Source organism: Cydia pomonella, chromosome 15 (assembly GCF_033807575.1).
Source record: "Cydia pomonella isolate Wapato2018A chromosome 15, ilCydPomo1, whole genome shotgun sequence".
NCBI lineage: Eukaryota > Metazoa > Arthropoda > Insecta > Lepidoptera > Tortricidae > Cydia > Cydia pomonella.
Window position 1 is genome coordinate 4,913,348 of NC_084717.1, and position 13,811 is coordinate 4,927,158.

The 13,811-nt window shown below is 40.0% G+C and overlaps 1 protein-coding gene across 1 annotated transcript in view; it reads left to right on the forward strand.

Moving 5' to 3' along the window:
• Positions 1-11,923: 11,923 nt before the first annotated feature.
• LOC133525609 (ammonium transporter Rh type B-B) overlaps positions 11,924-13,811 on the forward strand; it is a 103,663-nt gene continuing 101,775 nt past the window's right edge. The window contains exon 1 of the mRNA XM_061861926.1: positions 11,924-12,066. The gene's annotated coding sequence lies outside the window, so the exon portion shown is untranslated. The remainder of the gene's footprint in view (positions 12,067-13,811) is intronic.

A 13,811-nucleotide genomic window follows, 5' to 3' on the forward strand; every position in this document is an offset into this window, starting at 1 on the left:
ATGAGGGTAATCCATCAGAATGACATCTAACTGTTCATTCAGTTATGGTGCATTTCGCTCGTACTTATGCATTGGCGCGAGCGAGATGCACGATAACTAAATTACATTATTCAGATATCATTCTGATGTCCTAGGTTCGAATTGGTCTGATAGTTTTACCCGCGCATTCTTTTTGAACTTGGAATTTGTTGCGGTTGTTATTTATCAAAGGCAAAACAGGTAAGCCTGCGACGTATTCTGATTAAAGTAACAGGTTATGTATTTGATCTGGATTCGTTATGGATATGATCTGTCAGTGTCAAAAGTGCAAGAGAGCTAATCTAAACCTTATTTGAAAGTGTGAAGGTTACTTTGACAGCGTCCGCCATAACACCTATAGTTGTCATTGGCGCTGTGGACACAACAAATAACGATGACAGCCATCTGAGCATCGAGTCCTGTCACAAGAAGCGCCTGGTCTCATATCCAGAGGCTCTCAACATAGACATACATGCGACTTATGCGGCAAGAAGTGCCGTGCAGCGATAGGGTTGTATAGCCATAAGGGGAAATGCATTGGCCTTCTCAACTGCTTGACACAGCGTTGCAACAATCATCCATCAGGGATGCAGTGGCCATTGAAGGTTTTTTTTTTAATTAAAAACTGATCGGCGATTGGCTCTAGTCACACCTGATGGAAAGTGAAGACCGGTTCAGTAGTAGCCTATTCACTCTTGCATTAAAGAGATCGAGGTCATATTTATCAGGGAATACAGATGGCGGGAGCGCATTCCATTCTTTAGCCGTCCGTACCAAAAAAGAGGAGGCAAACCGTTTAGTGCGAACAAATGGAATGTTTACCACGAACGGGTGTATTCGCTCCCCACGCCTGGATGTCCGATGATGGAAAGGGGAAGGTGGGATCAGATCGTGCAGTTCCTGTGCGCAATCCCCGAAATGTATCCTATAGAACACCGATAGGCTAGCGACTCGACGGCGTTATTAAGGTAAGTATGGTAAATATTCGTATTATCAATTTCTGACCTTAACAGCGTTGTGTATTTAAGTATCGATCACATCTAATTCCTGGTCACGTCTCCGAGGTCAACCTGTATACACAGTCCTATCAATAAGTCTGTAGCAAACCTCACCGGAGGCTATTAGATTCCATACAGGCTTGCGTCTCATTGCTAAAGCGGCTGTTTGACCGGCGGCGGTAAGCAAGAGAAGGCTAACTTAGTGGTAAGTGAGATTAATGTTATTTACTATATTAAGTATGTATGTCACTTTATTGAACATATACAGGTTAACATAAAACAGACAAAACAAAACAAAAAAATATCTATCTATCTATCTAAATATATGTACAAAGGTGAACTTATCCTTAAAAGGGATCTCTTCCAGCTAACCTTTGAGAAAATGCGAAAGGATCAAACACTAACAGGTGAAAGATAAATCAATATTAACAGTAGCAATATTAGAATTTTGGATACACATAAAAGTAGGACGACAGCAATCAATAATAATAAAATAATATAATTAAGTATTGGTGGTTATGACAGAATAATTCAGAAAACGTGAACAGGATCAAGCCTGCGCAACCAACAAGTTATGAGCAACTGTTCCTTACCAGTATTTGTGATATTAACGTTAATTTATTTTTTACTGTTGAAAAAAAGTTTTAATTTATTTACGACATTCATGGTCATTTCTGGTGCAAAGCGAAATGCTCGTGCCACTGACATCATTTAGATATCATTTTGATGTCACAATGTATGTTCGAATTGGCCTCTTGGTCTGCAATTAGTCGTGATACGGCAGGCCCCCCTTATACAAATAAACATCATGACAATCGTGCCTATCCGATTAGCACGCCGTGCCACGCGAAATTAGATCTAGCATTAGTGTCACAAGCGTTATGTAACTTGTCAGAGCGTAATATGAAGTCGTAAAATTGGTACGGAACTTTAACATTTGATACATAAATACCTACTTATTTTTACGTCAGTAGCATACGAGCATACGGCCCGCTTGATGGTAAGCAGTCTCCGTAGCTTATGTACGCCTGCAACTCCAGAGGAGTTACATGCGCGTTGCCGATCCTAACACCCCTCCCCTCGTTGAGCTCTGGCAACATTACTCACCGGCAGGAACACAACACTAAGAGTAGGGTCTATTTGGCTGCGGTTTTCTGTAAGGTACTTCCCCAGTTGGGATCTGGAATGACATCCGCTGTGCTGTGCCCTACCACACTAAGCGAGATGACATTCACAATGCCCATTCCTCTCTTGTGGTCGTAGTTTAAGGACGTACCCGGGTCCCTTTTCTTGTGTACTACTTATATTTTATGTCTAAGACAATAATTAAAAAAATAATTAATATTGCCTATGAAGCCGATGATGGTCCTGGTTTCGAATCCCGGTAAAGGCATGTATTTGTGTATTTAATGAGCACAGATATTTGTTCCTGAGTCATGGATGTTTTCTATGTATTTTTATAAGTATTTGTATAATTATTTATATATATATATATATATACCTATCGTTGTCTGAGTACCCACAATTCTCGCGTTCTCGAGCCTGTGGGACTTAAATCAATTTGTGTAAGAATATCCCTACAATATTTATATATTTATTTATTTAACCCACTGCCACTTACGCTGCTTCGTTATTTTGTATGTTAATGTTGTTATGGAAATAGTATTATTAAAAAAAAATTGAAATTTGCATATCACTTTGTGCCAAGGTATACTTTCGCAAATAAATGGCATACGACTTATAAGGCAAATATCATCTTTCTATTTCTGAATTACACATGGCTCCACGGCCCAGGAATCCATGTTTACCGTAAGTTAATTTGCAAAATTAACGCATCAACCAGTTGCCAATTTGCCTTGCCGAATGTCAATGTCAACAAATGACAAAATCGTGTTAACCGACACGACACGACACGATAGTATTTACCGTGTTTACTCGCGGGGGCTTGTCACACGGTTATATAGGCAGGTAAACGACGTAATTTTAGATACTGTGTACTGCTGAAGAGAAAATATTTCAGAGGAAATTAGCAATGTTTTTTGCTAACTTCGTCAAATAAAAAGCACTAGTTATGAATCCCATGCATGAAATAGTATCCTGGGCAACAAAACAGAATAAAAACGATTCATGACAATATAATTATTTACGTATGGCGATGGCGCTACTGTCAACATAAACACATCAGCTCCAAGTAATATCAGTTATTAAAAATGTAAATCTACTGTCTTTTCGCTAAATGCGGGCTTAACTTAAAGAAGAGTACTTTATTTTTTGGTGACATTGTTATCTCGCAGTGAAAATGTGTGTATCAGTAGGAAAAACTTAAGTAAAATCCGGAGTGTTACGGCGACAGAAGAAGTGTTGAGGAGCATAACACGGAGCTTTTTATGCAGATACACTAAAGTCAACACCGGGGGGAGTTTTTGGAGGAGATTAAGTGAAGTGTTGTGATATACGATTTGGCAACAGAGTTCAGTTTATTGAGTGAAGTGTTTCGTGCGTTTTTATTATATCTTTTTTTTTTTCGAGGGTGACCTTAAATTCGGTCCATAACGGTCAGCACCACGTCAACGCGCAGCTTCTGTAGACCGTAACAATAAGTCTCGAAAATTCGCCATCAAAATGTCAAACTGTTTGGCCTAATGGCACGCAGTGTTCCTTTTGGTTGCGTGGAACACGTAGGTCCCAAGTTCGATCCTCAACCACGGTGAACTTTTTGTATTTATTTTGCATATAACCGGCAAGGACCGTACGAATGTGAGGGCATCGATGATTTATATCCTTTGGTACGCGTCGATAGAGGGAGCCGGCAGGCTGTTTTCTGGCATAGCGCGTTAACTAGAAGAACTTGCAGTTTTTTTTGTACTTTGTTTGTGACTTTGTTTTTTTTTTTTTTTTTAATTCAAGGAACACTGCTATACTTTTGTAGATAGTTACCTGATTTTTACAATGTGACATTGAATAGTTTTTTATCGAATCTATGGATTTTGTTTTTATTTAATTCCTTTGACATGTGTTTGATGTGTTATTTGAATTGTTCGACCTAAATAATTTATATATATATTATATAGTTGTGAAGTCCATTATAATTCAGTTGCATTTTTTTAATGATGTTTGTAATCAATTATTATTAAAATGATTCTTTTTTTTTTTTTTTTAGCTTACGCTTTACCGACTGACTGTATTTTTTGTTAAATAAGTTTTTTTTTTTTTTTTTCTTTTCTTTTCTTTATGAGTGAACAGATTGTATGTTTTTTAGTTTCATTGTGAAATGTTTTTTTTTGTATACTTTTTATGTAGGCATTATTAACATATGTATTTTTTTTAACCGTAGGATATTATTTTTTGTCAAGTAGATCGTGGCTTAAATTGCTGAAATTTAATTTTAATATTTTTATTGAAACTTGTGTTATTTTATTTATTTCTAATTGATATGTTATATTTTAATTATTCAAACTGAGTAGAATCTTAAATTTAAGTTTTACAGTCGATTACAAGATTGTTTGTCTTTTTGTTGAATTGTGTAAAAGTTTGTTTCTTTTTTATTATTTACTTTTATGACGTAATAGATAGTATTTGTAATAATGAGTGACTCGTCTTCCTCTCCTTCGTTGTCATTGTGCCCCCATTGTCCTAATTCATCTCGGACTTTTACCGCTCATGGTCTAAAAGTGCACATAGGGCGCATGCACAAGAGTGTGTTCCGGACGTCCCCTTGTCCTGCTCCATCTACTTCTCAGCAGGCTGGCACGGACGGCTCTGGTCTGGGTTTGGTTGATCTGGCCTCTTTAAAAGGTTCCGTTCGGGTATTGCGGCACATCCCTAGAGGGGCGCGGAATCTAGCAGCAGGGAAATTATGTAATATTATTGACCAATGTATTAACTCCAATGGGACACCTGAGTGGTTTCAATTGTTATCGTTTGCCTATTCTGCTTTTAAAGTACCGGGAACAACAGATACGGGCAATTTAACTACCAAAGTTAAGCGGAATGTCGAGTCTGCGTGTACCAGTTGTGTTATTGGGGAATTTGCGGAGGCGGGGGCCTCAAGACCACCCTCAGTGCTTAAGACGGTCGAGTGTAAGGTGTTCGAGGGTGACCTGACAGGTGCAGTGCGGGTGCTTATGTCAGACGATGGGGTGGCCCCGTCGAGCGCGGAGACTCTTTCCATCTTACAATCGAAGCATCCGGCCCCGTCTCGGCCTTTGGTCTTCCCTCAGGAGCCAGACAGGTCGTTCACTGCCTTGACGGTTACTCCAGAGGACGTAGCGCAGGCACTGGCAACTTTTAACAACAGTTCGGCCGCTGGCGTGGACGGAATCCGTCCAGTACATTTAAAGGAGCTTGTGTCGGCCTCTGCGGGTGATTGCGGTTGTCGGTTGCTGGATTGCCTGGCGAAGTTATGTAACTTTTTGCTAAGTGGACAGTTAAACCCAGAGGTTTGCCCCTATATTTATGGAGCGTCATTGTGCGCGCTTTCGAAGAAGGGCGGCGGGTTAAGACCAATCGCAATTGGTAGCACATTTCGCCGATTGGTGGCTAAGCTTGGGTGTCGAGCGGTGCGTGAAGAGATGGCGGCCTATCTGCGACCTTTCCAATTAGGGTTTGGTATTAGATTGGGTTGTGAGGCTGCTATACACGCAACTCGAGCTTTTACGCAGGATTCTAGGAATAAGGAATGTGTTATAGTTAAGGTCGATATCAAGAACGCATTTAACTCGGTCGAGCGCGATGTTTTGCTCTCGGAGGTCAGGGAGAAGGTGCCTTCGCTCTATCCCTTCCTTTTTCAAGTTTATTCCTCCCCTTCTAATCTTTTTTACAACGGCTCCGTTGTCCTTTCCCAGGTAGGCGCGCAGCAGGGGGATCCTCTGGGTCCTCTGGTTTTCAGCCTTGCTATACAGAAAGCAATTTCTGAGCTAAAGTCCCCGTTAAACATCTGGTACCTGGATGATGGTACCCTCGGGGGTAGGCCAGAGGATGTGCAACAGGATCTGCTTACTCTCCTGCCACGTTTTCAGGTTCTAGGTCTAGAGGTCAATCCTGAAAAATGCGAGTTTTTCCCCTGCAGTGCTGAGACCCGTGCTTCTTTCTCTATTTTCAGTAGTTTGCTCCCCGGTCTCAAGGAGGTGTCTGCTCAGTCGTTCGCTCTATTGGGCTCTCCAATTTGTTCAGAAGCGTTTCCGGAAGCTTTCGAAGAGAGAAGGCAGCTTCTCCTGTTGGCTGTAGAGAAATTGAGGGATCTCCCGGCGCACGTAGCTTTGGTTCTTTTGCGGGTCTGTTTTGCCGTGCCTAAAATAATTTACTTTTTGCGCACCGTACCAGTCTGGTTGCTCCCCGCTCATATCGACTTCTTCGACTGTGTGTTGAAGGAGTCGGTTGAGCGTTTACTAAATGTCTCCCTCAATCCGGATCAGTGGTCTCTGGCATCTTTGCCCATACGGAACGGAGGTTTGGGCATACGGCGTGCTCGTGATATCAGTCTGCCGGCCTTCTTGGCGTCGTCGGGGGGAGTTGTGGACCTTGTCACTAAAATTTTATCTTTGGATGGTGACAGGGCCACAATCCCTTTTGCGTCTGATGCTCTGGAGGCTTGGAGGGCTCTCAATCCGAATGCAGAGATGCCAGATAAACCGGACCGTCAGCGCATGTGGGATGATATAGGCGTGAGGCGAATTTTCGATGGCCTGCTGGAAAACGCTGTGGGTACAGACAAGGCTAGGCTTATGGCTGTTTCTAGGCCTGAGGCGGGGGCATGGTTACATGCACTTCCCTCTCCACATGTGGGTACCCTTCTCGACAACAACTCAATGCGGGTGGCTGTCGCTCTTCGCCTGGGCTGCGATGTTTGCGAACCTCACATATGCATCTGCGGCACTATGGTTGAGAGTAATGGTCACCATGCGTTGAGTTGTTGTCGGGGCGTGGGGAGGTTTCCACGGCACCATGCCCTAAATGATATTGTAAGGAGAGCACTTTTGTCAGCAAATGTACCGTGCTTGATGGAGCCTCCAGGACTGAGCCGGTCCGATGGCAAAAGACCTGACGGGCTGACTCTTGTACCATGGGAAAGGGGTAAGTGTCTTCTCTGGGATGCCACTTGTGTCAGCACTTTTGCCGCCTCGCACATTGGCCGGACTGTCCGGACGGCAGGAGCGGCGGCTGAATTTGCGGCACTCCGAAAGCGCGATAAGTACTCGGCGCTGCTGTCGAGATATATGTTTGTCCCGTTAGCGGTAGAGACGTCCGGGTGTTGGTGTGCCGAGGCCAAAATTTTCTTGGGCGAATTGGGGCGGCGGTTGAGGGAGAGGGGTCATGATCCTCGTTCCGGGTCATTCCTGATGCAGAGGCTGTCTATCGCGATTCAGCGTGGCAACGCGGCGAGCGTGATGGGCACCTTTGCGTCTGGGAGGGCTCGGGACGGGTTGTTTGATTAATTTTTGTATTTGCGTAAATAATTAATAGTTAAAAAAACATATCCCTAACCCTGTATTGGTATCGATTATAGTAAAATATTGGAAAATAGTCACATTTTCTTTTCGTGCGATACAAGTGCAGAGAATAGGAAACGAGTGGTGGTAAATTAAAACACGACCGAAGGGAGTGTTTTAAATCGACATGAGTTGCCTATTCGCACGTGTATCGTACAACGATTTACAGTACACATGGCTCTTTAAAGTTTCGACATATGCACGGAAAGTGCTTATTCCCGCACGCGTGCGGGAAAGTAGCACCATATCTATTGTAATCATCATTTATTTTATTTCCTGACTAACTATCGCGGTAACCGAAAACAATATTAAGAAAGGGAGGAATCTAAAATAAGAAAATAAAAATATTGACAATAGAAAATCGAAATAAAAATTATCACAAAATCGTCTGCTTTTAAATTTTAGTTATACAGATACGCATATATACGTCGGCTATGGCTAAATAAATAAATTGTTCGGAATACCAAATCGAGAATGCAGCAGAACATTATTTACCAACGATTTAAAGCCTGTTTTTATAACTCGTTGTATAAACTCTGCAAGCCTCAACTACGAGTATCAATAAACAGTGAATAGGTTCGTAAATAAAATAGTCCTATTTTCATACCGTCTGTCAAGTGATTTTGTACCCTATTGGAAGGGATTAGAGATGCATTTTACTTGTAAGTAGGTATGTTTCAGTAAGTTTTTTGCTTTTATCTTTTATTCTAAATAAGTAAACCATTGACCACTAAAGTGTTAGTAAGTCAATTTAAGTATCCTAAATAAATAAACCAAGTATCTGAAAAATATCATTAATTTCATAAACGCTTATTGACCGTAAAACATAAATGATTTAGGTAAAAAAGAGAGCCAGTCCCGTAAAAGGTAGTTTATTAATAAATTATTTTATTTCAATTATGTATTTTTTTGCAGAAATATATACTGTCTACCTCAGGGGTCACCAAATGGCTGACTCGATCCAGCCCGCCGCGGACCCCTGAAGAATTGGTGACCCCTGATCTAGCTGTTAGGGTTTTTTATACACGGAGGGATAACAAGGAACTAATATGATTCCTGTGACGTTTACACAATCAATGTGGTTTGCAGCTACAAGTCGACACTCCGTTGGGATGTATCATGGCGGGCAGGTGGCTAGGCAAGCACACGATCACAATTTGTATTTTATTCACCACCTTGTCATACAACGGAGCTAAGACGTCACAATTCCGAGTACCTATTGTGAAAAACGAAATATGAAAATTTCGTTATCTGTCTATCTATCGCACGATTATGTAAGAGCAGTAACGAGACAGACAACCTCGATTTTCGTTTTTCGCGGTAGGTGTTTTCTTTCGGGCACTACAAGCGATAGAAAAGGTTTCTAGTACACCTACTGAGGTGACCGAGCCATGCAAAGACTTATCTTTTTACCCATCTCTTTGTATTTATTACTTATCTTGTCAAAAACTGAAGGTTCGATCTCGTACAGCTTGCAAATACAGTCTATGTTTAGAAAGGCCTAGTCACGAGCAAAGTGTCTCCGTTTCAGGTTATTAATTTATTTTAATTTTGATTTTGGCAACCAGGTTCATATTACAAGTACCTTAAGATAAATATTTCACAAAATTAAAACTAAACACAATGTGTACTAATCTTGTCACACTTATTATGAAAACCGGATGCCTACAAAGAACAATGTTTGGTTAGATTTGAGTATTGTTGCTCATTATGGTTTTTGTAGTTAGAGTCAAGGAAATGAAACATTTGATATAAGTAAAAGCATTTGCAAACCACAAATTCTCAAAGTAAATCTTAATTTACATCAACTTTCCAAGAATACATTAACTAATTCAAATTAGCCGAATAGGTCAAATATCAAACTGTTGTCGAATATTCGGGCATATCTAGTTTGTGGTCCTGTAATAAAACAGCAGGCCACAGTATTAACCTTTAGGCCCCTGGCCGCACAGTTTAGTGTGAAAACAACTGCACTTCTGATCCCACCAGTCCCATCCCAATATAAAATTCTCAAGAGCGAGGGCGCTCGATGCTAAATAGACGATAAGTGTCCCCCTAGTGACGTCCGATATAACCCGGCCAAATTAGCTGTCAGATGCACCAGTCGGTCATGGACTGACGGATGGTAGTCTTATTTTATTAGGATTATTTAGCGTGCAGAGTTTGATAAGACTTATGTGGTGGAGTGTTATTACAATTGGTAAAAGAATTTTAGTTTGAAGTGCACGTAGGTACCGATTAATAATTGAAATTTTGATCATAAAATAGGCCTTAACAGCTTCTTTTATACTTTTTACAGTGATACATAACCAACACGAATATTTCAAAAAACTCAAATAATATATCAAAAAAGTTGACAAAAAAATGATTAGAAAATTTACAAGAATAGTTGTCGTATTCGACCCAAGGCGACCTTAATTTTTATCCAATACTTATTTTTCTAGAATAAAACTAATCAATTTTGCAAAAACGTCAACTTGTGATACTTTCTTCCGTCGGTTAAAAAATACAACAGCCAAACCTCAAGGGTCTATTTATGCATATTTATGAGAGATAATATTTACATTAACCATGAAATTAGGAGATATTTATAGAGTTTTCTGCCTAAAGCCCTCAAGATAATACTTTACTAAATTAATTTTACTGCCGTCTGCTAACGAAATAACGATTTTAGAAATAACGTATAAAAATTACCGCCTTGGGCGAGATTCAAAATTGCGGGTCAAAAACGTTCTAGAAAACGGTCAAGTTTTCTGTGAACAGAATAAAAATAAATAAACGATTTGGGTACAATTTATCAGAATGCTGGCAGAATGACATCATTTAGTCAGTCAGTACTACTCAGTACTGAACGCGGGAGATAAATATATAAATAAATAACCTAACATTATTACACAAATTGACTAAAGTCCCACAGTAAGCTCAATAAGGTGCAACATGAGAATCAACATGTTTCAAGACGGTAGGTCGACATAATTTAATAATGTTGTTTTGAAAAAAAAAATCTAAAAAGAATATTACAATTGGTAAAAGAGTTTTAGTTTGAAGTGCACGTGCACTGGCTCCATGCGCACCCCTCCCCAAATTTAGGCACGTTTCTAAATCCTGACACACTTCGTATTGCAGTTTGCCTTCGTCTCGGGGTCCCGGTCTGCGCCCCCCATCGCTGCCCCTGCGGAAGTGAAGTTGACCAACTAGGGCACCACGGACTTTCCTGCCAACGAAGCGCTGGCCGCTTTTCAAGACATGCTGCCCTCAATGACATCATCCGCCGGTCTCTAGCCTCAGTTAATGTGCCGGCTCTTTTAGAGCCGACCGGTATATCCAGAACTGACGGCAAGAGACCAGACGGGATGTCCCTAATTCCGTGGAGTATGGGACGGGTGCTGGTGTGGGATGCAACCTGTGTAGACACACTAGCCCCGTCACATCTCCACCGAACTTCCGTGAGGGCAGCGACAGCGGCAGAGGCGGCGGAGAACGCCAAGGTAGGAAAGTACAGGGGTATCGGCGCCGAGTACAATTTTATTCCATTCGGTGTCGAGACCCTTGGTCCGTGGGGCCCTGGCGCTCTGAGTCTCTTCAAAGATCTGTCTAAGAGACTCAGAGACGCCACAGGAGATCAAAGAGCTGGCAGCTTCCTCGCTCAACGCATCAGTCTAACGATCCAGCGAGGAAATGCTGCCAGCGTCTTCGGTACTATGCCGCAGGGGCCATTTTTAGATTTATTTTAGTTTTAGATTTAATTTAGTCATATTTTAGTTTTAGTTTACATTATTAATTGTTTATAAGGTTATATTGTTGTACTAATAAATGTAATAAAAAGAATAAGTAAACAACTTGACAGTGAAATTTTTTTGATAAAAAAGTAAGGCACTTAAAAATTCGTACTTGCATTTCTAAACTATACCATTTTAAAAGATAGGTATATTAAAAAGATACTAGACTTGATCGACCGGGATATGAGGCGTGATTGCCTTTTGTATTGTTTTTGAGCTCCCGATATTTCGATGCAGTTACATTGCATCTTGTTCACGGGTAACCTAAAACTGTTATTAAAAAGATACTAGAAAATATATGTAATACTTTTATTTCACAAATCGTGCCTATATGTAGAAGTTACAATTGAGTGTTGTAGTAAGTTTGCGTTGAAAAACGTAACAAGATGTATTGGAGTAGCTTCGAAAATAGGATATTTTTGAAAATAATACATATCTACTAACCAAAAACTATTTCTGCTGTAACAACAGTAAGAAAACTGCCTTGGTAAGGGTTGGTTAAGGTTGTTAAATGCTTCTCGCTTAGTAAGTGATTTCCAAAATTATCTCGTTTTCAAAGTACTGCACTGCACAAAACGGAAGGAACCTAACAGTTATTGACGTTATACTGGTTGAGCTGAAGCGAACGTTCGCCTGCTCTCAGTTCACCATGGAAGTGTCACAACTCAGTAAATGTTATGACGTTTTGTTGATGTAGCATTAGTTAGTACGTGACATATGCAGGGATCGACAGCGGTGCGCGAGTCAGCGCCGTACGCGGGAGATTCAACACGTATCGAGAAGGTACGTGAACAGTGTTTTATTTTATTTATTTATTTTAGACTGACTATACAATTTGTAGAATACACTATAAAACTTAAAACCTAAATCTAAAAATAAATAATACTAAACTTAAAATAAAATACTAAAAAATATCCCCCTGCGGCATGGTGCCGTAGATACTGGCAGCATTTCCTCGCTGTATTGCAAGACTAATTCTTTGAGCGAGGAAGCTGCCAGCTCTGCGGTCGCCGGTGACTTCTGCTAACCTTTTTGAAAGGTCCTTAAAGAGTTTAAGGGCACTTGGACCCCACGGGCCAAGGGTCTCGACGCCAAAAGGTATGAAATTGTATTCGGCGCCGAGACCCCTATAGACTTTTAGACTTGTTTTAGGGGCAATTTAATGAGTATAGGTATGCAACTTGATAACGGTGACAGATTGAAAGTGAATATTTTTTATTAATATTGTTTTGAAACTTAACCATCAAAATAACTATGGCGATTTTTGTAAATGTGGTGTCAATCTACAATTTATAAGTTTGGTTTTGAATTACTATTTTTACCGACTAAAATGATTTAATAGTATAAATAAACAAAAACAGTTTTACCATTAATTATTAGCCAGGCGAAAACGCAGCCTTAAGGAAAACCCGGAAAAAAATGAATTGGAAGCTTAACTCAGCCCTTCGCGATGACAAAGCACTTGCAACCCAAATTGTTTTCTTTGGTTGTCTTATCCACTGGTCTCTGTACTATATATAATTATCATTCGGTTCTTAGGGATTCTCTGAGCGTGACAGCTGCCACAAAACTACGAATTAATTAGTGTAAGCTTAAAAAATAACGAAAAACAATCTACTTCGTTGATTTTTTATCAAAGCGAACTCACAATAGTCTTAAGTACCATTACATATAACTTACTGGCGCCTTAAGTCCCTTAGGCCAATTTCCGCCATTTCGAACATTTTAAAAACCAAACGACAGAAAAATTCTAACTGACTACCGAACCTGCTCAACAAATTTTCACGAGAATCGGGTAAGAAATGCGACCTATATTGAACATCCGGACCGGACATAAGAAAGCAATTATCCCCAGCTGAAAAGGAGACCTTCACTAACGCTTGGTAAAAAAACAGAAGTACAGCCAGCATGAAATAGATAGTGACGGACGAAATGGCCAAATATATCCGAACTTATTTATATGGTAATAAAAGCATGATAAAGGTAAAGGCACCAGTAATGGGATACTATAGACTAACCCTGTAAAATAAGTATTTATCGTCAGTGTTTAAAGACTGGCATCATTTTACCATAATTAAGAGCCGTTGAGATGCTTAACATTTATTTCTCATAGATGTTTGTTAGTTTTAAAATTAATGGCGCCATACATCCCAGGACTGGATTAAAAACACATTGTTTTAATTTGTTATTAATATTGAAACCAAGTGCAGTATCTATAAATACATCCAAAACATAAAGGACAAATAGGACATTGAACTTTTAAAGCATAAAGCGGTAGAAATTTTGCAGGTGTCGGTGAAATATCAAAAATACTCAAAATTTTCTCTTAAATGTCCCATGACATATATACATATTTGTGCCGTTAACATAGTATTTTCCACGCCGTACCAATCTACAAAGTTTTCCCAAAAAAAAAAACAAATATATTCCAATATTAATCCAGCTTTAATGATTCATTTGAAGACAAGTCACATTTCCTGAAAGTGTAATCTAATTTGAACCTTAAATCGGAATGCTAAAGTTGAAAT